This window comes from Lotus japonicus, chromosome 1, assembly GCF_012489685.1.
Source record: "Lotus japonicus ecotype B-129 chromosome 1, LjGifu_v1.2".
In the NCBI taxonomy this organism is placed as follows: Eukaryota; Viridiplantae; Streptophyta; class Magnoliopsida; order Fabales; family Fabaceae; genus Lotus; species Lotus japonicus.
In genome coordinates this window covers 83,888,275-83,906,634 of record NC_080041.1, presented here as the reverse complement: position 1 = coordinate 83,906,634, position 18,360 = coordinate 83,888,275, and positions in this window count along the sequence as shown.

Below are 18,360 nucleotides of genomic sequence, written 5' to 3'. Positions count from 1 at the left end.
AATAAAACAAGAATCCAAACAAGTAAACATTTGATAGTACAATTCCAACATTATCAAAGCATGAGCAAAGAGAGTTATGACATAAACACCGCTAAGCCATGAACCTCTAAAATCAACCGATACAATTAAACTCAGGTCCTCACAATGAAATAACAACAGAGGAAACAAAAACAAAGTTGGGCAGCAGGAAAGGCAAACAAAACCAACAACAAATAGGACAGGACAACAACAATTCCAACATCCTAGAGGGAGAGAAACACCAACAAAGGGAAAGGCATTACAGTAGCCAAAACAGCAGCAGGAAAAAACACTAACAGAGGCAGTAACACAACCAACAGAAAAGGAAAAAAAAACATCCTACACAGCACCCCCCACACACACAGTAGCAGCATAAATTTTTCCTGAGAGAATGTAGTGTTTACATACTTGAAAACAATTAAGGCCCAACATTCAGCAATAGAAAGGATTATTTTGGATCTGCAGGTTACAAAGGGGAAATTTGAAAACTATGGATCTTTTGTTTAACCAAGTTTTCTTTTATGTGTTATGCATTGTATCTGCAGTTTTAAAATCTTATACCATGAAACCTAAATAATAAGTTTTTACTTTATGAGGTGTGTTTTTAAATAAAGCTATTAATTGGAAATAAGACCCCACTACAGTTAAGAAACAACCTTGGAATGAACTGATGATCATGATCACTTCTTTCATATGAGCTAAAACACTGAATAACTGATTCAAAGAAACTAAGATTATTAACCAAGACTATATGACATAAGGTGGGAAGCAACAAAAACAATCCACTTGAGAAAATTCATAACTCAAGTGTAGTCTTATGTATGTTTGGATACTCGTACGCAAGTGTTAACGCACTTTAGCACTCACATTGAGAAAAAAGTGAACGGAACACTTCTTATAAATACAGGAACTAGAGCTAACTGTCTGTGCTAACAACTGCCATACTAACTAACAGCATTAACTCCTTCGAACAAAATTACAAAAGCTAAACCAACAGCTTTATAAACTGAAATATAACTGAGGGTAATTAGTCTAATATTCATAATCAGATTAACCAATTAGATTCCTTTCTCTCTCAATTCTCTGTTATACTGTTTCTCTGTGTTCCCCTCTCATTTCTCTATATAATGACCAAGTAAAATACTATCCAACACAAACAAGCATGAAACCAAAAGTTAAGAGCCTTTTGAATCTTTTTTCTTTTTAAAACAGAAAATTTGAAGTTGAGAAAGCTATTTTTGATCTAGAAGAGGTGATTGAGCTGGTGAAAGTTAGATCATGGAAGTGGTTAACCGATAAAGCTCAAGCTTTTAGGTACTCCACTTATGCACTAGAAGATGATGTGAAGGACTTGTTTCTTGAACTTGAATTGGATATGCATCTGTTATATGCAATTGTTTATTTCCCAAGCAAAAAGTTGTTTTGATAAGCAAAAATATATATAATAAGGAAGTACTAAGTGTACTTCAAACCAAATAACTAAGAGTAGAAAAAAAAAGAAAGAAAGCAAGGATGGTACTAACTTACCCATCTCAGGAAATACTATCTAACATCAAAACCAACACTAAACTACCAAGCTATACACTGGCCTTAGCCCACTAGGGAATTCATTCAATCAAAACTACACTAACAGGGCCTAGATAACGTAATCAGCAGCAGAAAAAGATAGCCACCACATTGCCATAAAGTACTAGTAAGTTTTCCTTGATCTTTTATTGTGCATAGCCTGTGTATTTCAGTGAAGCTGATGAAATGATCAAGTTTTGCTTCTACTTGATTCAAAGTGGCACTCGTTTATGTTTATTCACAAATTTAGAAATCCCTAGCATGGATTTATGTTTTTAGTGAGTTAATAAACCTTTCAAGCGTTACTACATGCATCTAACATGTGAATATTCACATACCTTAAATCTATCACTGCTCATTCTTACACAACAATAGTTACCGGTGGTGATCTTCTATGCCTTATCACAGTTGGAAATTACATCTGATCTGAATTACAATCTATTCAGAGTATTGAATTTTTATTTTACATTTTCTTCAGGGATCTATCTAGTAACAACAACATTTCAATTAGATAAGCCAATTTGTATCCCAGCTTGCACAAAACAGACCCCATCACATATTCATAAACTAAACCAGAGAAAACAAATTGCACCCTTCAATTTTCTATCTATTTGATTATCTAACATGCCCACAAATTACATAACGGCACTGAGAAGGTAGAAGCAACTATGTATTAAATCAAACAGTGGAAAAAGTAAGAATTAGGAGAATTACCACAAAAAATATCTTATAATCAAACTTCAGCAACAAAAAAGTGGAAGCCACACAAATTTTAAGTAGAGATAACAGTGTCTCTACCATTCTCTGAAAAAGCTAATAAAAGCCTAAAACCGTCAATGAGTATAATTGCACTAGCTCTTATAGACATAAATAATGTCAAGATGATGTTACCATCAAATGATTAAACTTTCTGACCTTATTCATAAACCCTGTTGTATTACTAGGCCTGCCACCATTCTAATGTTATCATTTATCTAAAAAATACTTTTTTACCTGATTCATGTTAAAAATGCATTTTTTTTTCAAATTTGACCCAGCAAGAACAAAATGGAAATTGGAAAGAACTAGGGCAGATGAAGAAAGAGGAAAAGGAAAATGGGGGTATAGAGTTTGGTACATGTAGCTATCGAGCTCATCCACAAAATCATCAAGCGGCATCAAGTTGGCCAATGCAACAATCTATCAATCACAACACCAATTAGCAAAAATTTGAAGTTGAAAACGATAATCAAATTTGATACAGAGAAATGAGAAAAGGGAAAGAACAAACAAACCTGGTGGCCATAGTGGATTGATTTCATCATGGCATAGCAACTGTCTTTGCCGCCGTTAACGAGTGCAACCACCTTCATTGGTGGTGTTTTCTTCCTGGGAGAGAGAGAGAGGTAGAGTGCGTAGAAGATAGCAGCAGTAACAGACCGTACAGCGACGCCGGCAACAGCAATATACAAACGACGACACAAAGCGGAGCACGGCAGAGACAAAAATACGCTTGCAACAACGGCAGCAACAAGGTGACGATTGACAGCAGTGAGATGGCGTAGGGCGGAGATGAAGTGTGGGAAGAAGACGCAGCAACGCAGAAGAAGAACGAGAGTGAAAACTGCGCACGATCTATGTGTGGAAAGCTAGGGGCGCGCACGATGTGGATAAACCAGTATTTTTTTTTTTCAAAATTACTTTAAGGTTGCATCTTTTATGGTAGCAGGTTTTTTTACCCGATGCCAAAGCCCACTTTCCTTAATTTATTACTTAGCCCGCTACCTATTGCCTGCTTAAAGGTTGCGGTTGTCTTTTAACCACTACCTTAGCCCCTTTTTTGCTAATTTAAAAAAAAAACGTGTTAACGTAGCAGTTACTTCAAAACTGCTACCTTTAGCCCACTACTTATTCCTTTTTGTGGTGTAGTGACTCAAATTCTACTTACATTTTTTGGCAATAAAAATTTAGGATAGGAGATGGTGCAAACGTTTAAAAGAAAGAGTGAGAACTCAAATGTGCAACTTGTTAGATACCAAATCTCCTTGTTATCTTATGCTAGACCAACTCTTTGGAGTTCCGATTATACTTACATTAAAAAGGAAATTAGAATCCCTAATTAAGCAATTCTACGATGCATAAATATACAACATGAATACTAATTAGTGTGATTGCCAATAAAATTACATAAAAAGAAAATACAAATAGGAAAAGAGATGGTAGCATGGGAAAAAAAGGTGGTTTTGTTTTTAGCAAATATTAGTTGTTAATTATTATAAATTAGTTCATTCGCCGGGGTTTGAACCCTGACCCTTCACCCTGCAAATTCATTCATTTTCCTTACCTCGCCAATTAAGCTACCCAACCCAGGAAAAAAGGGTGTTGACTAGGGAAAAGGGAGGAAGAAACAAAGGGGCAAATATAACATGTATATTTTATTTTGTCTCATTATTATTTATCTTTCTAATGTAAAAAAAAAAAAACAAGCAAAAAGGACGGCTCAAAGCCAATTGTTTGCCTCTGCTGCTAATATGGGCTTTCTTTCACTATTATTTTTGTGTTTTAGAATAATTTTTGTTACAAAAAAAAGTTATTTTCTTTGTGTTGTGTTTTTGAACATGTACAAGTGCCTCAGTCTTTGTCAATAAAAGATGGTTCAGTCCTTATCGACCAAAAATCAAGTGACCGTGTCTTTTTTATCCAAAAGAAAGTGTAACTGAATCCATGCACGAGGAAAAAAAAAAGGACAACAATTTCGAGTGCAGCCATTCCTCAACCCCAGCCAGACCAAAACACAAAATAGCCACAGCAAATATTTCTTTACTTCTAACATGATCTCTTCTTATATATAAGAGTCTATTTGGTTAGACATGTAAATAATGCACAAACTCATTCACTATGTCTTGAATTTAATTTTTTATGTTAAAATAATTGAAGGTGGCAAGAATTAAACTCAAAACCACTTAGTCATTGAACCTACTGTTGGGAATTGCCTCAAATGTGGGCCCCAGATTTTCCTAATGAGTCAATTCTCAACAATCTCCACCTTAGCGAATTCCAAACTCCCTTGTGATGATTTGTTACTTCAGTTTCTTGACTCTAATTTTCGGGATTGGTGGTGACTGGCTTGGTCAACATGTCCGCTGCACTCGAACTCCACCGTGTTCAACACCATGTTCTGTGTCTGTTAGATCTGTCAATTTCTCCTCTCGATGACTTCTGCAATCCTCATGGCCTTTATCCGCAGCGGAAGATATCTACCCTTGTACCGCCGTTCGCTCCACCGTGAGAAACAGAACACTCAACCTGACCACACCGTCAAGGGATACTTTCGGCACACTAGCCTCGGTCCCGCGAACCAAGCGCTCTGATACCAATTGTTGAGAAAAAGGCACAACTTTATTCAGATAATACGATAGAGCGAGAAATCACGAATAAAACACACAGAAAACTTTGGTCACGCAGTTCAGCCAATTGTGCCTACCTCTGCGGCTATAGAGTAGCTATAGCTCCCTTTATTGATTCTCAATAATCAATTGTGTTTACAATAACAATTTCTCTCAACTGCCGAATTGTCTCACACATCTGCAATAGCAGTTTCTCTCAACTGCTCAATTGTTGTGTACCCTCGCACACCGCTGAATTGCGACGCACTTGCACACCACCCAATTGTGTTGCACTCCACACACACCTGGTGCACAATCTTAACACCTACAATGTCATGTCTCAGTCCAAAAGCTTAAGTGCATGATTGTTTAGCGCAAGAGCTAGCGTCAACGTAATTTCACCAATCTTAAAGCATCAATAAAGAAGTTAAAATTTACCACGTTGAGTTAAACATGGATTGGAAAAATAGTATTTTGATATGTTGACTTCAAAGTGGATTTTTGTTAAGTTTAACATAAATTTAAACACAAATTTAAGTGCTTCTTTGTTTTCATTTCAAATTAAACGTGAATTCACCTCAGCATCCCAATTTTCTAAGCAAAGTTTTATTATTGGATTAAGTTAAAAGTAATTTTATGTTGGCCCAACAACAATATCTATAATATCAACATAGATATTGGGTAAACGATCGACATGAATAATTGTTTTTTTAATAATTACATTTCTAGATTTTAGAATAGAGGATAATGGAGCTTTGTATTTCATGCTTTCTATTGAGCAGATAAATTTAACTTTTGAATTTAATTGCTTAAATCTAATAGTTAAAAAAATAATTTACACCATTTATAACTAGAGAATATAATTGTTACTTTTCCATATGTAAATAAAAAAATAGTATAATTCTAAACTGAAATTTACAATCAAAACCTTTTAGACACTAAAAAATGCATATATGATTTTATATTTTCCAACAAAACTCTAATTTTTGAAAAGGATTGGAATTGGCAGTAAATTAATTCCTTTGCTTTTGTTGGAGAAAATATTTTTTTATACTTCATTCGAATTGGCAGTGAATTAATTCCTTTGCTTTTGTTAGGGAAAATATTTTTTTATACTTCATTCGAATTGGCAGTGAATTAATTTCTTTGCTTTCTTATTCGATTTCGGTATTTTTTCTAAATTCAAGACAAGGACTAAGATGGACTAAGAAATGCAAATAAAAAAAGTGGTAATAAAGAATTTATATATGGGCTCTATGACTTGTAATAGAACTTATGCTTTATAGAAAGATTATTATCACATAGAGGTGCATGGAATGGGCTGTTGAATATTTGGTGGCGTGCACTATGCCGTAGCCGCTAGCCGCCAGGAAAGGATGTTTGGGTTCTGCTTGCAGAGTCAAATCAGGCTCGCTATACTGATTCTGAACTCTATGTTCTGCCATCTCTCTCTCTATTCAGTTTTTCTTCTCATCCTTTGTGGTTGACCTTACTTGCAGGTCGATATATATCACCATTTATTTTCTGATTTGATGTCTTAAAATGTACTTATTTCACCAGAACTGATTGCAGAATCATGTGCTTATCATCATCATACATACTTTGGATTAGCATATGCTACCAAATAAGATAACTGTAAAAGGTTTATACCGTTACTTATTTGGAGGTGATTTTTGCAAAAAAAAAAAAAACTTGATATTACATTTTTCATCCTTAAAATACATATACAATTAAAATTGATGATTTAATCACTTCTTAACATCATATGTGGCGTGGAGGAAGATAAATCATGAATGGTTTGTGGGGTTGGCTTTCTCTTTCATAACATTCTTGACGGGTCAGTATAAATGCGGCCTGCTCTTAAAAACCTATATTACCATAAAAAGAAACATCTTTTCATAGTCTTGTTCTACTAACAATGCAAGCAGATGAAGATCATTCAAGTCAATTGATATTATAAAACGAGACACGGTATCGTGGAGGCATGCACATCAAAACAAACACTTTATTGAGTACATACCATAGAGTGATATTGACAAGGAAAAGGCCATGTTTAATTTTTCCTAGCTAGGATTCAGCCCCAATTTCAGTATGATCTACTACCTATGGATTTCAAATCCTAGCCATAAATCTTTCAACTTCCAAGTTCCAACTTCCAAGAATGAAGTTGGATATCCTTTTCAGTACAGAGTAGCTTATGTCATTAGTTTTGTTCATTTACATTGAGTTTCAACTTTCAATATCCTCGCATGCATCACTGTATTTTTTATTTTGTTTTAAGCTAAGTAAATTTTTTATTTTAATTAGTTATTATTAGCACTTATTTTATTTTTTATTTAATGAAAATAATATATATTTTTAATCTCTTATGAGTACGACTCTAACGATACATGCAACTTTTTCTTCGTTTATAAAACTACAAATAATTAAAATTTAAAGAAATTAAAAATAAAATATGACAAACTTTTTCTTGGTAACAAGGATTGGAATTTGGAAGCTAGCGGTGTGTCCAGCACTCAAGCATGATCAAATGCAGTCATCACCAAGCTGTTAAAGATGTCTCTGAGCATTTCATCTCTCTCTTCATAAAAATAAAGAGAAAAGGAAACACTGTCTTCATAAAGAGAGAGGATCTAAGGTGATCGTGACAGGACATACACAAGCTTGGATTTTGACATCTCAACACAGGTGGTAAGTAAGAGAGAGAGAGATGGTAGTGAGGAACAGAAGAGGGCCTCCTGGATTAACTGCATATTCAGAAAGAAAATAAAAAGAAAAACTGTTAAATTTCTGGTGTTAATATTATAAATAATAATATAAATTATTTCTGTGCGTTTCCTTACCCAATATTCTTAGGAGTTTTAAGTAATTTTAGTTGTTTGATATAATATATAACAGAGCTTTTATGATTAAGTAATTTAGAGTTTGATCATACCAACTCCAATATTTTGAGTATTACAAAATTGAATTTAACTAAAGCATACAGGATTTGTTTGGATGAAAATCAAATATCACTTATGAAAAGCATTTTTAAAGCTTTTTCTAATATATAACCTTAAATAAGTCGGTATGCCCATTTATATAATGAGTGATTGTCGACTAGATTTTTTGCTTATGTATGTTTAGGAGAAAAATGATTTTTTTTATCATTGTTTGGATTAGAGAGATTAGGTTATAATGGTATAATTACATAGGAAGCCATGCAGTAGGACTTATAGGAGAGTATAGGTTGTAATTGCAGTGATCTAGACCAATTTGCATGTCACAATCACAAGTCACATATGATATATACCAGAGTTTTTATGATTAAGTAATTTAGAGTTTGATCATTACCGACTCTAATTTTTTTGAGTATTATAAAATTAATCATTCATTCTTTGAGTGAGTCGGGTCATCAGTAGGCTTGCTTCACCGGTATGGCTCATCGGCTTATTAATGACTAAGCGTAGTCAGGAGTCAGAGAGGCATTGGATAGCTCCGAGGTTATTCTTATAGCTGCCATCCCCTTCGATGGATAAATCTGTTTACTATCCACAATTTAATATATACCTAATAAAGCTAAACCATAAAGAGTCTATGAAAATCAAATATCACTTATGAAAAGATTTTTTAATGTGAAAAGTTTTTTTAATGCTTTTTCTAATATATAAAACCTTAAATAAGTTTGTATGATGCAGCGTGTGTGGGGGTAGAAGGATAAATTTAAACTCTCGTCGATACCCGCAGTATACCGAGAATTTAAAGACCAAGATTCGTTGATTTTCACGTAAAATACCGAAAAATACCGAAGGTTGACATACAAAGAGAAATTCTCTATTAATTTCAGAAATTCTAAAACTTCAAACAGTCTCATAAAAGAAAACAACAACTGTATAAATAGTAAATCCTAAATTTAAATAGCAAATCCTAATTAAATAGCAAATCCTAAATCCTAATTAAATAGTGAATCCTAAAATCCTAAATAGTCATGAGATTTGAAATTAATAAAATCAAAATAGCCCTAAGATATGAAATTAAAATAAATAAACATAAAACTTAAGTCAATCAGCGGGATTTCTTCGAATGCTCCAACTTTTGGATATACTGTAGCTCTAATTGCTCCGCATCTTTTATATAATGAGTGATTGTAGACTAGATTTTTTTAGTATCTTTAGGAGAAAAATGATTTATTTATCATTGTTTAGTTAGAGAGATTCGGTTTTAATGGTGTAATTAATTACATAGGATGATAGGAAGGCATGCAATAGGACTTATAGGAGAGTATCTACTACATATAATTAGCATGTTGAAGGATTTACTGTTTTTCACTGTTCATTTCAGAATGCCTTTTTTTTTTTGGCGCAACTAACATTGGCACATCAGTTCACACATCAGTTCAGTTGACCACCCATAAATCTTCCCTGAGCAAACGTGTGAGATTAGGTAGAGTGGTAGAGTAGTACACACATCAGTTCACCACCCACTTCCTGAAAGTATTTATTGCTTCACTTTCTTTTGTACCCACAGAGAGACAATAGCGGTTCGGCGTGATGGTGGGGAAAAGGGCTTGGGTTCCGTTCGACGGTGGATGGTGCTGTGGCCTTGAGGTCGCCGGTGGTAAAGATGGGACTTTAGGTTTGTTGTAACTAGGGTGGTTGATGGTGTTGGGCTCAGGCTAAAACTTGGTTTTGCTGAGTCATGGGGAAAAATGATTTTTCCTTTTGTTTCTTTGATTTTCTTCTTTCAATTGATCAACATTTCATTTTGTCTACTAAAAGTTGAAAGGGATTGCCTGATCATCTGTGTAATTTTCGTCTTCCTTTCTGCTGCAACCGGTAAGGATAAACACTCCAAAGAATTGGTAAAAGCTTTGTCTTTCCTTTTGCTTTTATTCTCATTTTCTTTTTATTTTCCATACAATTTGTTAGGTCTGGGACTTCACTTCGAAGTGCTGTCGTTGAATGCTACATTTTGGAAGGAGCAACCTGCATTTTCGTGTGTATCCACTATCCAGGTTTTCTATTTTTATTGAGATTTTGTTTTTTGATATAGCCAAATGGCATAGTTTAATTATTTTACTCTTCATTTGTATTTTAGATACTTTTCATTGCAAAGGTAATCTTTGGGTCACAATTGACAACCATGTGTCTTTCAAGCTTCTGCCTCATTAGGCATATACAATTTGCTTCATCTTCTTATGTTCATTTCCTTACATGTTTTTAATGAAACTTTTTCTCCATGAAATGCAGAAATACAACATAGCTAGATATAAACCAGAGTAATCTGAAGCTACAAATGATATGCACTTTATATACTTTATGTATGGATCAAATTTAGTATTAGTACGAACTTGGAATGAAGAGATCCTTTGTGTGTCTACAAGAATAAGAAAGCAGTTTTTAAAGAGGTCAGGAGTGGTTACATGAAATTTACTTACAATTTAAAACTTTTTAGTTATTGTTATGAAGATATATTATGTAGTAATCGTGAAAAATTGAATATGTTGTGGATAGAAGTTAATAGGGATCACCATTGGGCGTATGGGGATTGTGGGTCTTTTGAATGAAGGGACTGAGTGGGCTCAATCAATACAGGATATTTGGTGGTTGTGGAATGGGATTGAGCTTTCGATGTGAGGAGTGGCAAGTCATTATGAGAGCTTAAGATCTTATATGTTTTTCGGTGTCTACATAATTGCGCTTTACTGATCTTTGTTTTCCTAAGTCTGCAAAGCTGAAGGGTCTGTCCCACAAACTCGGTTGCGCTAGGAAATGCATCTTAACAAATCTTCTTCAGGTCTGTTTCTCCCTTCTTTTTAGCTTCCTTCATTTGATTCTACATTTTTCCTTTCTTTATCCATTCATGCATTTCTAACTATTTTTCTTTCTTTCTTTCTTCTTCAATGATTTTTGCTTCTCTCATATTCGCAGCTGAAGGTTCTCTCATTGTTGGCTTTGCTATGAGACGCAGTTCCACAGAAATAATGATTTGAGGTGCGTTTTTCCCTTTCTTCATTCGTTTCTCCCTTTCTCCATCTGTTCCTGTAATTCTCCCTTTCTCAATCAGTTCTAAATTGTTACTTTTGTAATTTTTACGAGATAAAGGATTGTCTATACTTGATTACATGTTGTTAAAATTATGATTAAGTTTTATTTTATTTTTCTTAATGAAAGAATGAAAATTATGAGAAAGGGGGATACATGCTTCAAAGTCTTAATTTTGATAAACACCCTCACCACTAACACTTCTTTTTTCTTTCAATTTGCTAGATTTTTTTATTTGTTTTCATTTCAAATTCATTGAGGCTTTGGAACCAGTTATTTGATGTTCTTTCATTTTAATTTACAAGCCTTCTTTCTATTTTTGAATTGGTAACATCTTCAACTTTGATTTCAATTGACATATATATTGCAATCAGGGGTAGGAAATTCTGGTTTGGTTTTATGCTGAACTTGATTAGATTTGTAACTTCAGTTCTTTTCCTTGCTTTTCAGGTTCTTTTACTACTTTGTATTTTTTCTGTCTGGGAATTTACTCTTGCAAAAAAGTTTGTGATAGACTTGTGTTGTCGACATGAAAGTTGATCCTTTTTTAATTTCTTATCAACTACATCATCTTGGTTAATATATAACTGTTTATAAAGAGGTGGATAGTTTACCAGAGCTGGCCTTTTATCCATTTTCTCCCTTCAAGCTCAGTGTAGTGACCACTCAATGAGATCATTCACAAATTCCATCCTCACGGAGCATAGTGCAGCAGATTGTATCATGTTTATCTAATTTCGATTCTACATAAGCAGAAGATTTTTGCAACTCAACTGTCCAGTTTCCATTTCCTTTCTCTGATGGGATGTACGTTGTGGGAATTTCAATTTCTATAGCTCCAGATGCTTACCTAGAGCATTTGAAAGAGGAACTTAACACGGTGGAGGTGGAAACCACCCATGTAGAAAACGATATTGAGCCTCTCGCTACAACACACAAAGTTGTTTGGTATGAGTTTAATTTTGAGTTTTGGTTTTCTGATACTCTATTTTCTTTTTTGTCAGGCAAAACACGGTTTAGCTGTAGATACGTGGGGGACTGGTGTTCCGACGCATTTAGGTGGGGCTATCTACATCCCTGAGTGTGCTTTCATTTCATATGATCAAATTTTTCTCCTTTCATGGAATGGGATTTGAGTGCAGAAGAAGTTTTCGGTGTCAGATGGTAGGTATGAATAGTAAGAGTATTTTTGTCCATCCTACTTTCAGTAGTTCAGTTATATCTTCTCTTATTCTGTTACACTTCATGATTCCTTAGCATTTTGTAGATATTCACACCATCTCCTTCCAAACTCTGCCTTGGTTAGCTTTGCATAATTTGACTTATTTCTTCTCATATTCTGTTTCACTTCATGATTCCTTAGCATTAATATTCACACCATCTCCTTCCAAACTCTGCCTTGGTTAACTTTGCATTATTTGACTTGGGAATGGGAGTTGGGTTGATTATGGTAGTTGATTTCTTTCTTGGTTTTTATACTTTTAGCATCATCTATCACCACGTGCAATAGATATCCCACATAGTAACTTCTAATTTGATTTTGGTTGTCTTAATATTTTGATTGAAGCATACTAAGAGAACCCAAATAGAGCAAACTAGACATAGAACATGAGAAAGAACTTTTGGAGGTAATTCTGGTGATCCTATCTGAAGTTGTTGTTTAAATAGATAAGTTAAAAAATTATATCTGAATGTTGTACATTTCTATATGTCCATATATGAAACTTTTTTCAGGGTGATTATTTATCATTGCATTCCATTGATCCAACTTCCATTTTCTACATTTCTTCTTAGGAAAACAAAATATTAGTGAAGAAAATCCAATTCAATTTAATTTTTCCTTTTCTTAATTTCTTCACAGGCAAACAAAATAATGTTGTTTATCCTTTTTCTTCTTAACTCAATTTTTTTATCCTTCAAACTATATTAAATATGACGTTGTTGTGTGAAAAGGGCCTGCCATTAATTGCTGATATTTAAGTGGAATTTGATCCTTCTTTTAAATTTTCTTGGTGGAGTTGGATTTTTTAAGTATAAATGTGTTTAGCATTTATGTGATCTGTCGACTTGATAGGTTCAAGAGGATGCAGAAGCCTCTTGTCAGTAAAATCTATGTCAGACGCAATAAGGGGAATTAGCTTAGTGTTCAATAATTAGCTTAGCGCTTAATAAACCTTGTGATTAGGGAGACTATAAATAGGAACCCATGGTTCATAGTCGGTTAGCTTTTTGCATATTGTTGGGTTGTTGTAACTGAATCAGGGATTCAGTTAGGTAGTTAGAGAGCTTCAACTGAATTGGGATTCAGTTAAGCTTCTCTGTTTCTGTTATCTTCTTCATTCTTCTACAATCAAGTTTCATATTCAGAAATTGTTCCAAATTGTTCCAGATCTGCATTTTTCTCTGAGTATTTATGCTATCTTTGTTAGCTTTTGATTTGCCAGTGCTATCACGACTCCTCTATAAGCAATGAGTGAAGGAAGGCACTCACCTGCACTTTGTATTAGCTTTAGCAACAACTTGCTCCTTCCAACTTTAGTTATGTTACAGGATAAGAAGGGAAGATGAGTGATTGAGAAGCTGGAAGATGCTCTGAGGGTGCGAGAGATGTGAGGTTGATAATGGGTCAGATCAATTTTTTGCAGAAGAATGTTGATGAGGCTCTGTGAATGTATGAGTGTCTAACAGAAAATGACCATGGTGATTCTAGGCCTTATTTTTGTAGGGGCATGATTTATAGCTTGCTTGATTAGAATGATGAGTCTAAGGTGCAGTTTGTAAAGTACAGGGAGTTGTCACCCATGAAGTTTGAGGTTGTTGGTTACTTGAGGAGCTCTCTGTCGAGGATCAAAGTTTTTGGTACGTATAAATGAGAGCTGAAAATGATAATAATGGTGACAATGAGGTCTTTTTGGCAATTGGAATTAAATAGGGATTGATGATTTTTTATTCAATTACATCACAAGTTGATTCTTAGCTGCAATGTTAGGAAAAGGTTAATCTATTTCCTGAGCTTTTGATATTGAGACAGAAAAGAGGATGACATCTATTGCAGCTTTATTTGTGAAGAGTTTTTTTAGAAGTGTCAACTTTAAGGTAATAATGTAAGATCAAGTTTTGATCTAGTAGTACAACTCTATGTTTTGATGATTACAAGTTAACCTTTTGATATGAACAATTGTGGTACTCTAACGTGTTTTTCTGAGTGTGCTATTTACAGGCTCTGACCTCAATTCAATCTCACACAAATCAGAAGCACTGTGTATAAAGGGTAACCCAAGCAACGCTTTCGCATTCACCATGTTCAGTATGAACAGTGGAAAAGCTTCAGAAGTTCTGAAGCTATACAAACTCTGATGTGGACTCAGTCGCTAGAAGCTCTGAAGATCCAGAAGTTCTGATAACCAAGAAACACTGAAGGTTCAGATGTTCTGATGGTGTAGAAGACTCTGAAGATCCAGAAGCTGAATAGTGGAAACTCTGATGTCTAGAAGCAAGAAACTCTGAAGGCCATGTTCTTCCCTCTGAGTTCAGAATCAGAAGATACAATGGTCAGAGGATCTGTGCTTTCCCTCTGACTCTGATCAACCGGCTTCACAAGTTCCAATATGAAGTATTCCCCTGATCAGAAGTCTCCTAGGTTAAAAGGTCAAGTCGCTATCCAAGTACAAAAGCAAGTGTACCTTCCTGACGACCTACCTAACGTTCTCAGCCACAGCAGAAGCTGGATTTTCCAGAACTGCCCTCCAACGGTAGCATTTCCCATGCAACGCTCAACCCTAATCCTTGGAGTATATATAGAGGCTGAAGATTGAAAGAAGTGGCGAAGAAACTAACGAGAAAGAAATACACACGCGCAAGACATATTCAAAATATTCTAAGCTTTCTTTCATCTGAAATTCATTGAGTTTACAATTAGCTTTTTAGAAGCAAATCTCTTGTAAACAATTCTTTGATAAACAGTTTGTTTAGTTCCTTTAGGAGATCAAGGTTGATCGGATCCTAGAGAAGACTAAGAGAGTGAATCTTAGTGTGAGCTAAGTCAGTGTAATTGTTAGTCACTTGTAGGTTTCAAGTGCAGTTGTAACTCTTACCTGATTAGTGGATTGCCTTCATTCTAAGAAGGAAGAAATCACCTTAACGGGTGGACTGGAGTAGCTTGAGTGATTTATCAAGTGAACCAGGATAAAATCCTTGTGTGCTTTTCTATCTCTTATCTTTAGCTCTTAAGTTCTCGAAAGATTTGTCAAAATCTTTAAGGTGGAAGTTTTGTACTGAAAACGTTATTCAAACCCCCCCCTTTCTACCGTTTTTCATACCTTCAATTGGTATCAGAGCGCAAGTTCTGATTACCACACCTAACAGTGTTCAGTGATCCGGGCCGGTGTGAAAAACAATGGCTGCCACCACCAGTGAAACTCAAAGAGATGGTTACAATGCAAAGCCTCCTATGTTCGACGGTCAAAGGTTCGAATATTGGAAAGATAGACTGGAAAGTTTCTTTCTGGGTTTCGATGCAGATCTCTGGGATATTATTGTGGATGGCTACGAGCGTCCAATTGATGCAGATGGCAAGAAGATCCCAAGGTCAGAGATGACTGCAGATCAAAAGAAGCTGTACTCACAACATCACAAAGCAAGAGCAATTCTTCTAAGTGCTATTTCCTATGAAGAGTACCAGAAGATTACAGATCGTGAGTTTGCTAAAGGCATTTTTGAATCTCTGAAGATGTCTCATGAAGGAAACAAGAAAGTCAAAGAATCAAAGGCATTGTCTTTGATCCAAAAGTATGAATCCTTCATCATGGAGCCAAATGAGTCCATTGAAGAAATGTTCTCAAGATTTCAATTGCTTGTAGCTGGCATACGACCTCTCAACAAGAGCTACACAACAAAAGATCATGTCATAAGGGTCATCAGGTGTCTTCCTGAAAGTTGGATGCCTTTGGTGACTTCAATAGAGCTCACGAGAGACGTTGAGAATATGAGTTTAGAAGAACTCATCAGCATTTTGAAATGCCATGAGCTGAAACGCTCAGAGATGCAAGATCTGAGGAAAAAGTCCATAGCCTTGAAATCCAAATCTGAAAAGGCTAAGGTTGAGAAGTCAAAGGCTCTTCAAGCTGAAGAAGAAGAATCTGAAGAAGCATCAGAAGATTCTGATGAAGATGAGCTGACTCTGATCTCCAAGAGACTCAACCGCATCTGGAAGCACAGGCAGAGCAAGTTCAAAGGCTCTGGAAAGGCAAAAGGAAAGTATGAGTCCTCAGGCCAGAAGAAGTCTTCAATCAAGGAAGTCACATGTTTTGAGTGCAAAGAATCTGGGCACTACAAAAGTGATTGTCCAAAGTTGAAGAAAGACAAGAAGCCAAAGAAGCACTTCAAGACGAAGAAGAGTCTGATGGTGACATTTGATGAATCAGAGTCAGAGGATGTTGACTCTGATGGTGAAGTCCAAGGACTCATGGCAATTGTCAAAGACAAGGAAGCAGAGTCAAAGAAGCTGTTGACTCTGACTCAGAATCAGAAGGAGATCCTAACTCAGACGATGAAAATGAGGTATTTGCTTCTTTCTCTACCTCTGAACTGAAACATGTTTTGTCTGATATCATGGATAAGTATAACTCTTTATTGTCTAAGCATAAAAAGTTGAAAAAGAACTTATCTGCTGTCTCCAAGACTCCTTCTGAACATGAGAAAATTATTTCTGATTTGAAAAATGAAAATCATGCTTTGGTAAATTCTAACTCTGTGCTTAAGAACCAGATTGCGAAGTTAGAAGAAATTGTTGCCTGTGATGCCTCTGATTGTAGAAATGAATCTAAGTATGAAAAGTCTTTTCAAAGATTCCTAGCTAAAAGCGTGGAAAGAAGCCTAATGGCTTCAATGATCTATGGCGTAAGCAGAAATGGAATGCATGGCATTGGCTATTCTAAACCAATTAGAAATGAGCCTTCTGTGTCTAAAGCTAAATCCTTGTATGAATGCTTTGTTCCCTCTGGTACCATATTGCCTGATCCTGTACCTGCTAAAATTGCTAAAAACCCTCTTAAAAAGGGATCTTTCTCTATGACTAAATATCATGCAAATATTCCTTTAAAATATTATGTTGAGACACCCAAGGTGATCAGAACCTCTGGGGTAACTAACAAAAGAGGACCCAGAAAGTGGGTACCTAAGGACAAGATTATCTATGTTGCAGATATCCTTGATAGCTCCACTGAAACACCAATCATGGTATCTGGACAGTGGATGCTCGCGTCACATGACGGGAGAAAAGCGTATGTTCCGAGAGCTGAAACTTAAGCCTGGAGGCGAAGTTGGCTTCGGAGGAAATGAAAAGGGTAAAATTGTTGGTACTGGTACTATTTGTGTAGATAGTAGTCCATGCATTGATAATGTTTTATTGGTAGACGGCTTAACACATAACTTATTGTCTATAAGTCAATTAGCTGACAAGGGTTATGATGTTATATTCAATCAAAAGTCCTGCCGGGCTGTAAGTCAGATCGATGGCTCTGTTCTGTTTAACAGCAAGAGGAAGAACAACATTTATAAGATCAGATTATCTGAGTTGGAGGCTCAGAATGTGAAGTGCCTTCTGTCTGTTAATGAAGAGCAGTGGGTATGGCATAGACGGTTAGGGCATGCCAGTATGAGAAAGATTTCTCAGCTGAGCAAGCTAAACCTTTTCAGGGGCTTACCCAATCTGAAGTTCGCTTCAGACGCTCTTTGTGAAGCATGTCAGAAAGGCAAATTCACAAAAGTCCCTTTCAAGGCAAAGAATGTTGTCTCAACCTCAAGGCCGTTGGAACTTCTGCATATCGACCTTTTTGGACCAGTGAAAACTGAGTCTATAGGTGGCAAGAGATATGGGATGGTTATCGTTGATGACTATAGCCGCTGGACATGGGTAAAGTTTCTAACCCGCAAGGATGAGTCTCATGTTGTGTTCTCTACCTTCATTGCTCAAGTGCAAAACGAGAAGGCTTGTAGGATTGTGCGTGTCAGAAGTGACCATGGTGGAGAGTTTGAGAATGATAAGTTTGAGAGTCTGTTTGATTCCTATGGAATTGCACATGATTTCTCTTGTCCCAGAACTCCTCAACAAAATGGTGTTGTTGAGAGGAAGAACAGAACTCTTCAGGAGATGGCTAGAACCATGCTCCAAGAAACTGGCATGGCTAAGCATTTTTGGGCAGAGGCAGTAAATACAGCATGTTACATTCAGAACAGAATCTCTGTGAGACCAATTCTGAATAAGACTCCTTATGAATTGTGGAAGAACATAAAACCCAACATTTCTTATTTTCATCCTTTTGGCTGTGTTTGTTATGTTCTCAATACTAAGGATAGATTGCATAAATTTGATGCTAAGTCTTCTAAGT